At 33.3% G+C, this 13,155-nt stretch overlaps 1 long non-coding RNA gene across 1 annotated transcript in view; it reads left to right on the top strand.

Annotated features, from left to right (window-relative positions):
- Positions 1-12,273, top strand: part of LOC142344761 (uncharacterized) — a 65,053-nt gene extending 52,780 nt beyond the window's left edge. The window contains exon 3 of the long non-coding RNA XR_012759276.1: positions 12,136-12,273. This is a non-coding gene — a long non-coding RNA (uncharacterized LOC142344761). The remainder of the gene's footprint in view (positions 1-12,135) is intronic.
- Positions 12,274-13,155: the final 882 nt, after the last annotated feature.

Genomic DNA, 13,155 nt, shown 5'->3' with positions numbered 1-13,155 from the left:
TCATTTTTGGAATCTTTTTCTATTTTTTATGCTTTGTGTGGGCATTTTTGCCCTCTAGAGAAATAATCAGTCTACTCGATTTCATATTTGTTCCTTTTTTTGGGGTTTTCAGGTTGCCGATCGCTGCGGGACCTTTTGCATAATTTTGACTCAAGCGAATTTTTCTTATTTGTCGAAATACCCAAAATCACTTCCGTTGTCTGAGGAATCCCCTCTAAGTAACTGGCTGGTTCTTTCGTGCTTGATCCTTTTGGTTACAAAGTTTTTTGGCGACTCAGTTAGATCTTTTCTGGAACGCTATTTTAGCGTTACTGTTGATCAACGTTTCTTCTTTTATGTCTAAAGCCTCTAGAATCTTGAAACGATCTGAATTATTTCTTTTATTTAGTTGCTGCAAATTTTAGAGAAAAATAGGAAAATTTATTCCTGTTGCTAATCCTTCAACAATGAAATTTCAATTTCGTCTATAGCAATTTTTTTTACTCTTTAATGAGGTTCACTGTGTTATGTTCTCCGTCCTGTTAAATTTAACTGGCGCTAGCATGTTGAGATTGTGTAAAATGTTGTCCGAGCGTCTTGTTGACAACTCGGTAGAATCATGTGTTTTCAGTGTTTCCAAAGCTTTTTGGTACTCTTTGAAAGCATTCTCATATCGTCGTATACGTTTCTAAAAGGAAAAATAAGGACCTGTATGCTGAACTCTTGGATCATTTAGAATTTGAGAGGAATATGGTTGAACTTTCGTAAATCGATTTTTGGGGATCAAAATTCTCTCGTCAGCAGTTGACATTGTTTAACTCAAATGGATGAAACAATAATTAATCATGTGTTGAAACCGTCTGAATCCAGATTTTGTTAGTAAAAGCGGTCATCCAATATCTATTGATAACTTCTTCCTCAGAACGCTTTCAAATAAATCTCTGTAACTTTCTAAGTCCCTTACTATCACTCAAACCTAGCATTACCTAGCAAAACATTGTGAAGACATTCAAATAAAACCAGTATAACATCACTATCACAATTACGCAAATACTTTTGTAACTATTTTGTCTGCAAATGAACCATTTGCTTCCGATCAGGATTTTTTTCTCTTGCAATGTTTAAAAGTGTTGTTTCTGCTTTATCAGATGAAATATAGAACAATGTAGGACCTGCCTCAGTAATATTTGAACAGTATCGTAAACAGTCCAAATTTTTGAATCAAGCTTGATCAGCAAATGCCCAAACGGTTTTTTCGTTGGCAATTGATAGCATTGTTTTAAAAATTGAACAAGGTTTAAGTGTTTGCCTAAAACTTTGTTTTGTTGAAAATTGCGGGCTGATTTGAACAAAATGAGGTATGTTGTGTTCAAGTCTCTTGTACAAGACCGGTTGCTTTGTTGATGAAGGTTGTTCCTTATATAAATAACATTAATGTTTTTGTGACACCCTGTAGTGGCCAAATTAACAAGCTCTTTGTCATTATAAATTTCTCTGCACGAGTCGTCTGTTATCAGAAGACAGTTTGCAAAGCTATTCAAAAATTCTAAATTGGCGTACATTTTAAACATAACACCAGTGTTCTCTAATTTGATGTCTTTGTATTGCATTTTTATGTATAAAAAATAATCTTGTTAAATTTTGGGTAAAATCTTTCCGCTCAACATTTCCGCTAAAAATAATTGCTTTTTTTTGCCCTTAATTCCCTAGGGCCCCACAACAGTCATGAAGACCCTTTTTTGCGTATATATAATTTTGTCCATAGTCTTGGATTTAGTAAAATATATCTAACTAAATTTGACAATATTAATATCCAAACTGAAATTTCTTCATAATTTTGTTTAAAAACAGATTAATTTAACAGGACAAATTGATATCCGCAGAAAAATAACAAAGATTTGAACAAAAAATAAAACTTCTGACAAGATCAGAAGTTGATATTTTGTTGTTTGATATGAAATATTCCATAAAGGTTTGATGCTGCTTTTTTTCAAACTGTTCCTCCATCTCGAGGCATATTATATATTTGTTTAAAAATGTATTGAGAAAATTTTTTTTTGCATAAAACAACTTCTAGCAATTGAACTCAGTTAGAAAGTCTTTCAAATGAACTATAAAGCATTCAGAGAGTCTCTCTCTGTTTTGTCATAATGAAAAATTTTGTGCTCTCTTTCTCCCTTCACCAAGCGTTTGATCTACTTTGGCAATGAAGTATCGTTCTTGTCAATTTCTTCACCGAACGGGTGCCTCAACATCAGTAGCAGTCTTGGACAACAGATTCTTTGTGCAGTTATTGAAATTCTTTTTTCCCCTCTAAAGAAAATGTACAATAGTTAATACTAAATGTGTAAATGAGCAATTTTTGTTCTCAGTTCACAACAATTTTGTTTTTCTCTGTAAAAAAGGTTTCGGGTTTTTTTGGTTTTTTCTTTGGAGGTTGAGAGGCTCAGACTCCCGTCCCCCTTAATCATGACTCAAGATCTTGAATTCAGTGACAGGGATTTTTCCACTTTCGTCAATCCACTTTCTTTTGCAAAATGTTTGTTGAAACTGTTTTAGTCCTTTAAATGATGTTGACAATTTTGAGTAAAACTGTTCACAGTTTTTGAAGGACACGCAAGTCAATTCAGATTAATGGTAGAGCACTCAAGCAAATCTGACCAACATAATACTTTCTCTTCTGCATTAGCTTAGATTATTGCACCCGGATTCCTCAAGGAAACGCTTTGAACTATTTGTGTAAGATAAATATAGAGATAGTTACTGTGTCTCACTCAATACTGTGCAAATCTTTAGTCAGCCAAATCAAAGATTGGTTTTTGTTCAGTTGTAAACTCGCTATATCTTGTTGGAGGTAAAAAAGACTATGAATTCAAGATATGTCCTTAGTAACTGTATTTAGTACAAATACTAATTTCTTTAACAAAAAAATTTTCTTTTCAGATACGAAATCCTTCAGCGTCTAACAGAGCTGTATTGCTGCTCAGCATTCCAATAAATTAAAAACTGGCGGATTTAAAATTTTTTTAAATAAGCAAAACAATACTCCCAACAAATGACCGCTAAAAGAGTTGCTGCTTTTCCACGGAAGCATATAAGAATTACCAGGTCCTTGATTATATTTTTCGTATTTTAAACCTCCTGCGTCATGTAAAATAGCAATAAAACGTAAAACTCTGATGACTTTCAACTGTATATTTACTGAAGGTTTACCTATGCCAATAATACCACCTCAAATTTAGCGCTACTTCAGTTTGATTAAGATATTCAATTGTACTCAGGAAAAATTAAACCTTACAGTGTTGTTTGGGTATATTGATATCCAAACTAAAATTTCTTCATAATTTGGTTTCAAAAAAGATTAATTTAACGGGACAAATTGATATCCGCAGAAAATTAACAAAGATTTGAACAAAAAATAAAACTTCTGACAAGATCAGAAGTTGATATTTTGTTGTTTGATTTGAAAATTTCCATAAAAGTTTGATGCTACTTTTTTTCAAACTGTTCCTCCCTCCATCTCGAGGCATAATATAAATTTGTTTAAAAATGTATTGAGAAAAGTCTTTTTGCATAAAACCAACTTCTAGCTATTGAACTCAGATAGAAAGTCTTTCAAATGAACTATAAAGCACTCAGAGAGTCTCTCAGTTCTGTCATAATGATCAATTTTGTGCTCTCTTTCTTCCTTCACCAAGCGTTGGATCTACTTTGGCCACGAAGGATCGTTCTTGTCAATTTTTTCACTGAACGGGTGCCTCAACATCAGTAGGAGTCTTGGACGACAGATTCTTGGTGCAGTTTTTGACATTCTGTTTTCCCCTCTGAAGAAAAGGTACAATAGTTATTACTAAAAGTGTAAATGAGCTATTTTGGTCCTCAGTTCACAACAATTTTATTTTTCTCTGTAAAAAATGGTTTCGGGTTTTTATGGTTTTGTCTTTCGAGGTGGAGAGGCTCAGGCTCCCGTCCCCCTTAATCATGACTCAAGATGTTGAAGTCAGGGACAGGGGTTTTTCCATTTTCCTCAATTCCTCTATCATTTTTTAATTGGTTGAAATAGAAACTGGCTTTTTCTTTTGCAAAATATTTTGTGAAACTGTTTTGGTTTTTTAAATGATGTTGACAATTTTGTGTAAAACTGATCACAGTTTTTGAAGGACACGCAAGTCAATTCAGATTAATGGTAGAGCACTCAAGCAAATCTGACCAACATTTTACTTTCTCTTCTGCCTTAGCTTAGATAATTGCACCCGGATTCATAAAGGAAATGCTTTGAACTATTTGTGTAAGATAAATATAGAGATAGCTACTGTGTCTCACTCAATACTGTGCAAACTTTCAGTCAACCAAATCAAAGATTGCTTTTGTTGAGTTGTGAACTCGCTATATCTTGTTGGAGGTAAAAGTGACAATGAAATCAAGATTTGTCCTTAGTAACTGTATTTAGTACAAATAATAATTTCTTTAACAAAAATTTTTTTTTCTGATACGTAAACCTTCAGCGTCTAACACAACTGTATTGCTGCTCAGCATTCCAGTAAGTGAAAAACTGACGGGTTTAAAAATTTTTTAAATAAGCAAATAATACTCCCAACAAATGACCGCTAAAACAGTTGCTGCTTTTACACGGAAGCATATAAGAATTACCAGGTCCTTCATTATATTTGTCGTATTTTAAACCTCCTGCGTCATGTAAAATAGCAATAAAACGTAAAACTCTGATGATTTTCAACTGTTTTTTTACTGAAGGTTTACCTATGCCAATAATACCACCTCAAAATTAGCGCTACTTCAGTTTCATTAAGATATTCAATTGTAGCCAGAAAAAATTAAATCTTACAGTGTTGTTTGGGTATATTGATATCCAAAAAAATTTCTTCATAATTTGATTTCAAAAAGATCAATTTAACGGGACAAATTGATATCCTTGATTATATTTTTTGTATTTTAAACCTCCTGGGTCATGTAAAATATGAAGGTTTACCTATGCCATTAATACCACCTCAAATTTAGCGCTACTTCAGTTTGATTAAGATATTCAATTGTAGCCAGAAAAAATTAAACCTTCCAGTGTTGTTTGGGTATATTGATGAAACCGATAAATAGTTTTCGTGGATTTTGTTCGGAAGTTTTCTGCATACAGTTGGTTATTCAAGTTTCATTTCTTTTTTTGGTAGCCTGGATGCGCTTTTAAATGGTTGCAAAAAAATGGATTACTGTTCATTGCATCAGGAAAATAAGTTATTGCCAACAGACAAAATGGGATTTGAGTTATTAATCATACAGTTGGTTATTCAAGGTTCATTTCTTTTTTTGGTAGCCTGGCTGCGCTTTTAAATAATTGCAAATAAAAGAAAATGGATTACTGTTCATTGCGTCGGGAAAACAAGTTATTGCCAACATACAAAATGGGATTTGAGTTTTTAATCATATACTTAACCTTAATCATACAAAAGCAAATTCTTTTGAAATAATTTCAAGATAGGGAAGCAAATAAAGAATTTTCTCAGCATACGCTGGTCTTCCTTATTAATATTTCATATCATGCACTAGTAATCACACACACACACACACACACACACACACACACACACACACACACACACACACACACACACACACACACACATGCACAAACACACACACATGCCTACACACACAACGCAAAATGTACATACATAATGTTAACAATACGTCATTTTGTTTTTTACCCCTGATAAGAAAGTATTAAATGCATTTGAGTAGTATGCAGGAACAAAAAGTAGCGTAAAACCACTAAAATTATTTTTTGTTCTCATGCTTATTAAATCCGAGAAGGTAAGAAAACTTTGTTAGGTATCTGTTGAATTAATTTTGTCCTACATAAAAATGAAGTTTATTTCGAGAACTCATGTATACTTTTATCATTAATTTTTCTAGACAAATAGTAGATAAATTGAGTGTGTTCATGCAATATAGCTTGCTCGGAAAAATTGGAAACGTTAGAGTGAATAGCTTACTGAGGTTCACCTAAGTTACAAGGACAAGAGTTTAAAGAAGTTATTTGTAATAGTTACTTGAGTATCCTTTTTTTAACAAAAACGGAAGGAATTGGTAGAACAGCCACTTAAATTAAAGTTATATTGAACTCTTATTTTCCTATTTAGCTTCAAATTTAGTTTGATCTTATCCAAAGTTAATTTAGCAGAACTGCTCCTAAATTTCAACAACAGATTCCTATTGTTGAATTAGATTACACAATTTTTGTTAAAGTAAAGAAAATAATTCTATTGTCTCCTCTAGTCATCACTTTAGAGGCGGAATCGGCGCCTCACAGCCAAAAAATTGCTTTTAGACTTACAGAAAACAGACTGTTATGATTCTACAGAGAAATTTCTCAAATTTGATGATTGCAATGGTCTTTGAGAGCTGAACGTGTTTCTTCTTGATTAATAACAATAACTGCAAAAGATAACAATATTGAGAGATTCAGTTACAAAAAAAGCTGTGAAAAAAAATGTGGTTCTCTCTGTACTAGGAACAAAATGAATCTCAGCTCAAATGTTCTCAATCGTTGATACACAAAAAACGAAGAACAATAGATAAGGATATACGACAAAAAATACTTGCCGAAATCTTGAAGTTGAAAAGTTTTAAAAATCAAATATTGGGAAACTGGAATACAATTGTTTGAACCGACCACAAATCAATTACCCTAATGTTTTCTTTAATTTTTTGATAAGTTTGTTGCTTTTTTTGGGATCTAACCACCAGCTGTGTAGGCAGCACCGAGTGTTTTATGTGTGAAACAGTAAATTTTTATTTGATCCACTTAACCCGCAAACGTTTCGTTTTTCTTTTGAACTTCAATTAACAGCTAATCTAGTTTGAGACCTAATACATAAACATGGGGCTTATTGGGAAAAAACTGTTTTCATTTCTATTATAGGGATATTTTGTAAATCAGTGAATGTGAAGAGAAGAAACCTTGGCAGAGAAGCCCAAGACTTGGATTTTCTCTGCCTAGAGAGGCCCTAAGTCTTGGGGTGAATTTCACGAATTTCCGCTGCAAATGATTTTTTTGACAGAAAACGTGTAATTGGGTGGCAAATTTGTGAGAGAGTTGCTCTCATTAAATGAAAAATAACGGATCTTCATGATTTCAACCTTAACTCTTCTCAAAGAAACCCAGAACTTGGATTCTGCGCTGCCCAGGAAAACCCAAGTCCTGACCTCACTTTGTCACTCAATACTGTGCAAATATTTAGTCAGCCAAATCAAAGATTGGTTTTTGTTCAGTTGTAAACTCGCTATATCTTGTTGGAGGTAAAAAAGACTATGAATTCAAGATATGTCCTTAGTAACTGTATTTAGTACAAATACTAATTTCTTTAACAAAAAATTTTCTTTTCAGATACGAAATCCTTCAGCGTCTAACAGAGCTGTATTGCTGCTCAGCATTCCAATAAGTTAAAAACTGGCGGATTTAAAATTTTTTTAAATAAGCAAAACAATACTCCCAACAAATGACCGCTAAAAGAGTTGCTGCTTTTCCACGGAAGCATATAAGAATTACCAGGTCCTTGATTATATTTTTCGTATTTTAAACCTCCTGCGTCATGTAAAATAGCAATAAAACGTAAAACTCTGATGACTTTCAACTGTATATTTACTGAAGGTTTACCTATGCCAATAATTCCACCTCAAATTTAGCGCTACGTCAGTTTGATTAAGATATTCAATTGTACTCAGGAAAAATTAAACCTTACAGTGTTGTTTGGGTATATTGATATCCAAACTAAAATTTTTTCATAATTTGGTTTCAAAAAAGATTAATTTAACGGGACAAATTGATATCCGCAGAAAATTAACAAAGATTTGAACAAAAAATAAAACTTCTGACAAGATCAGAAGTTGATATTTTGTTGTTTGATATGAAAATTTCCATAAAAGTTTGATGCTACTTTTTTTCAAACTGTTCCTCCCTCCATCTCGAGGCATAATATAAATTTGTTTAAAAATGTATTGAGAAAAGTCTTTTTGCATAAAACCAACTTCTAGCTATTGAACTCAGATAGAAAGTCTTTCAAATGAACTATAAAGCACTCAGAGAGTCTCTCAGTTCTGTCATAATGATCAATTTTGTGCTCTCTTTCTTCCTTCACCAAGCGTTGGATCTACTTTGGCCACGAAGGATCGTTCTTGTCAATTTTTTCACTGAACGGGTGCCTCAACATCAGTAGGAGTCTTGGACGACAGATTCTTGGTGCAGTTTTTGACATTCTGTTTTCCCCTCTGAAGAAAAGGTACAATAGTTATTACTAAAAGTGTAAATGAGCTATTTTGGTCCTCAGTTCACAACAATTTTATTTTTCTCTGTAAAAAATGGTTTCGGGTTTTTATGGTTTTGTCTTTCGAGGTGGAGAGGCTCAGGCTCCCGTCCCCCTTAATCATGACTCAAGATGTTGAAGTCAGGGACAGGGGTTTTTCCATTTTCCTCAATTCCTCTATCATTTTTTAATTGGTTGAAATAGAAACTGGCTTTTTCTTTTGCAAAATATTTTGTGAAACTGTTTTGGTTTTTTAAATGATGTTGACAATTTTGTGTAAAACTGATCACAGTTTTTGAAGGACACGCAAGTCAATTCAGATTCATGGTAGAGCACTCAAGCAAATCTGACCAACATTTTACTTTCTCTTCTGCCTTAGCTTAGATAATTGCACCCGGATTCATAAAGGAAATGCTTTGAACTATTTGTGTAAGATAAATATAGAGATAGCTACTGTGTCTCACTCAATACTGTGTAAACTTTTAGTCAACCAAATCAAAGATTGCTTTTGTTGAGTTGTGAACTCGCTATATCTTGTTGGAGGTAAAAGTGACAATGAAATCAAGATTTGTCCTTAGTCACTGTATTTAGTACAAATAATAATTTCTTTAACAAAAATTTTTTTTTCTGATACGTAAACCTTCAGCGTCTAACACAACTGTATTGCTGCTCAGCATTCCAGTAAGTGAAAAACTGACGGGTTTAAAAATTTTTTAAATAAGCAAATAATACTCCCAACAAATGACCGCTAAAACAGTTGCTGCTTTTACACGGAAGCATATAAGAATTACCAGGTCCTTCATTATATTTGTCGTATTTTAAACCTCCTGCGTCATGTAAAATAGCAATAAAACGTAAAACTCTGATGATTTTCAACTGTTTTTTTACTGAAGGTTTACCTATGCCAATAATACCACCTCAAAATTAGCGCTACTTCAGTTTCATTAAGATATTCAATTGTAGCCAGAAAAAATTAAATCTTACAGTGTTGTTTGGGTATATTGATATCCAAAAAAAATTTCTTCATAATTTGATTTCAAAAAGATCAATTTAACGGGACAAATTGATATCCTTGATTATATTTTTTGTATTTTAAACCTCCTGGGTCATGTAAAATATGAAGGTTTACCTATGCCATTAATACCACCTCAAATTTAGCGCTACTTCAGTTTGATTAAGATATTCATTTGTAGCCAGAAAAAATTAAACCTTCCAGTGTTGTTTGGGTATATTGATGAAACCGATAAATAGTTTTCGTGGATTTTGTTCGGAAGTTTTCTGCATACAGTTGGTTATTCAAGTTTCATTTCTTTTTTTGGTAGCCTGGATGCGCTTTTAAATGGTTGCAAAAAAATGGATTACTGTTCATTGCATCAGGAAAATAAGTTATTGCCAACAGACAAAATGGGATTTGAGTTATTAATCATACAGTTGGTTATTCAAGGTTCATTTCTTTTTTTGGTAGCCTGGCTGCGCTTTTAAATAATTGCAAATAAAAGAAAATGGATTACTGTTCATTGCGTCGGGAAAACAAGTTATTGCCAACATACAAAATGGGATTTGAGTTTTTAATCATATACTTAACCTTAATCATACAAAAGCAAATTCTTTTGAAATAATTTCAAGATAGGGAAGCAAATAAAGAATTTTCTCAGCATACGCTGGTCTTCCTTATTAATATTTCATATCATGCACTAGTAATCACACACACACACACACACACACACACACACACACACACACACACACACACACACACACACACATGCACAAACACACACACATGCCTACACACACAACGCAAAATGTACATACATAATGTTAACAATACGTCATTTCGTTTTTTACCCCTGATAAGAAAGTATTAAATGCATTTGAGTAGTATGCAGGAACAAAAAGTAGCGTAAAACCACTAAAATTATTTTTTGTTCTCATGCTTATTAAATCCGAGAAGGTAAGAAAACTTTGTTAGGTATCTGTTGAATTAATTTTGTCCTACATAAAAATGAAGTTTATTTCGAGAACTCATGTATACTTTTATCATTAATTTTTCTAGACAAATAGTAGATAAATTGAGTGTGTTCATGCAATATAGCTTGCTCGGAAAAATTGGAAACGTTAGAGTGAATAGCTTACTGAGGTTCACCTAAGTTACAAGGACAAGAGTTTAAAGAAGTTATTTGTAATAGTTACTTGAGTATCCTTTTTTAACAAAAACGGAAGGAATTGGTAGAACAGCCACTTAAATTAAAGTTATATTGAACTCTTATTTTCCTATTTAGCTTCAAATTTAGTTTGATCTTATCCAAAGTTAATTTAGCAGAACTGCTCCTAAATTTCAACAACAGATTCCTATTGTTGAATTAGATTACACAATTTTTGTTAAAGTAAAGAAAATAATTCTATTGTCTCCTCTAGTCATCACTTTAAAGGCGGAATCGGCGCCTCACAGCCAAAAAATTGCTTTGAGACTTACAGAAAACAGACTGTTATGATTCTACAGAGAAATTTCTCAAATTTGATGATTGCAATGGTCTTTGAGAGCTGAACGTGTTTCTTCTTGATTAATAACAATAACTGCAAAAGATAACAATATTGAGAGATTCAGTTACAAAAAAAGCTGTGAAAAAAAATGTGGTTCTCTCTGTACTAGGAACAAAATGAATCTCAGCTCAAATGTTCTCAATCGTTGATACACAAAAAACGAAGAACAATAGATAAGGATATACGACAAAAAATACTTGCCGAAATCTTGAAGTTGAAAAATTTTAAAAATCAAATATTGGGAAACTGGAATACAATTGTTTGAACCGACCACAAATCAATTACCCTAATGTTTTCTTTAATTTTTTGATAAGTTTGTTGCTTTTTTTGGGATCTAACCACCAGCTGTGTAGGCAGCACCGAGTGTTTTATGTGTGAAACAGTAAATTTTTATTTGATCCACTTAACCCGCAAACGTTTCGTTTTTCTTTTGAACTTCAATTAACAGCTAATCTAGTTTGAGACCTAATACATAAACATGGGGCTTATTGGGAAAAAACTGTTTTCATTTCTATTATAGGGATATTTTGTAAATCAGTGAATGTGAAGAGAAGAAACCTTGGCAGAGAAGCCCAAGACTTGGATTTTCTCTGCCTAGAGAGGCCCTAAGTCTTGGGGTGAATTTCACGAATTTCCGCTGCAAATGATTTTTTTGACAGAAAACGTGTAATTGGGTGGCAAATTTGTGAGAGAGTTGCTCTCATTAAATGAAAAATAACGGATCTTCATGATTTCAACCTTAACTCTTCTCAAAGAAACCCAGAACTTGGATTCTGCGCTGCCCAGGAAAACCCAAGTCCTGACCTCACTTTGTCCAGAAAAATTTTAAGTCTTGGCTCCGCTACCCAAGTCTAGGCATCTTTCTGCCAAGACTTGGCCTCTGGAAAATCTCTGAATCATCCTGATGGGCTCGGGGGGTTCGGTTCAGGATTCCATTAAATGCACCGTACCCAGGTTGAGGTCCTAGTTCAACACGACTTGACTTATTAAAATACCCAAATGAACAAATTTTGCATTTTAAAATGCCCAGGCGGACCAAAATCATCTATGAATCAGAGCTCGTTCGATGTGTCGGTTTGTTCATGTGCTCGTTCAAAATTATTTATGAAAAAAAAATTCATCCGACCAAAATGAGATTTGATCTAGATTTGGTCAAGACGGAACATCTTGCTGCTAATTTTTTTTTATTTCCGGAAGGAAGTAAGCTTTCTTGTTTTCTTGATCAGTATCTTTATCTCGGAAGGTTTGAACGTTTGATTTTAAATCTTTTTTAAATTGAACGTTTTAAATCTTTTTTCAGTTCCACGTGACCTCAGTTACATTAGTGGCAACTTCTTAGCAACCGATACTGGTGCCTCGGAATGGACTTCATTGTCTGCCTCTTTTGGACGAAGAGGCAGCTTAGACCTGGACGCAATTGGACTCACGATATTTCCAGTGTTGGGCAAGTAATCTTAGACTCATCTGCATACTTTGAAAATCCAAAAATTGTAACTCCCGTTACTCCCGTAAATTATTTTGCCCGATGATTAAGTGAAAATATGTTGCAAAATTACATAAACCTATCGCGATTCATTAGCTCATTATATATTAGAAATTAGTTGAAAATTTACACGATCATTTGGAGATCTCAAAAAATGAAATTTTTGACAGATTTTTAGTATGGCAAAAATCAGAGGTAACAATTTTAATTGTTCCCTCTTATTTTTGCCTATTATAAATTTGTCAGAAAGGTTATTTTCGAGAAATCATAATGATCGTGTAACATTTAGCAACTTCTATAATATAATGGGCTAATGAATCGCGATAGTTTAAAATAATTTTGAAACATATTTTCATTGAATCACCGGGAAAAAATGAGTTGTCATTTTTGGATTTTTGAAACAATGACGCGCTGTAAAAAATTAACTTGGTTTTTTCAAGAGTCCTCTAACAAAATCAAATTTTACCTAATGTTTTGGGTCAAGTTCTTCTCACGATGTTAGAAAAAATTTTTACAAGAGATGTCCATGCCTTATCATGGTGTATCAAGTTTCGACTCACTGTGGAAATATAATGGAAGTGGTGAACTAACAAAACAGTCGCAGAAAAAAACAGTCTCGGACACAACAGTTCTGAATAGCAAAATGTTCACGGACAAAACAGTCCCAGACAAAATGGTCCGAAGAAAGCAGACAAAGCGTATTTCCAGACAAAATAGTCCGAACTAAAGAGTGAGTTTAACATATTAGCAACAATCAACAAAGAAACCGTTTAAATTTTTCATAACCGGGTCGTCACTTCTTGGTAGTCATACAAATATGATATATGATGTCAAACA

The sequence above is a fragment of the Convolutriloba macropyga genome, chromosome 1, assembly GCF_964194025.1.
Source record: "Convolutriloba macropyga chromosome 1, txConMacr16.3, whole genome shotgun sequence".
NCBI lineage: Eukaryota > Metazoa > Xenacoelomorpha > Acoela > Convolutidae > Convolutriloba > Convolutriloba macropyga.
This window is presented reverse-complemented; position numbering and strand designations above follow the sequence as displayed.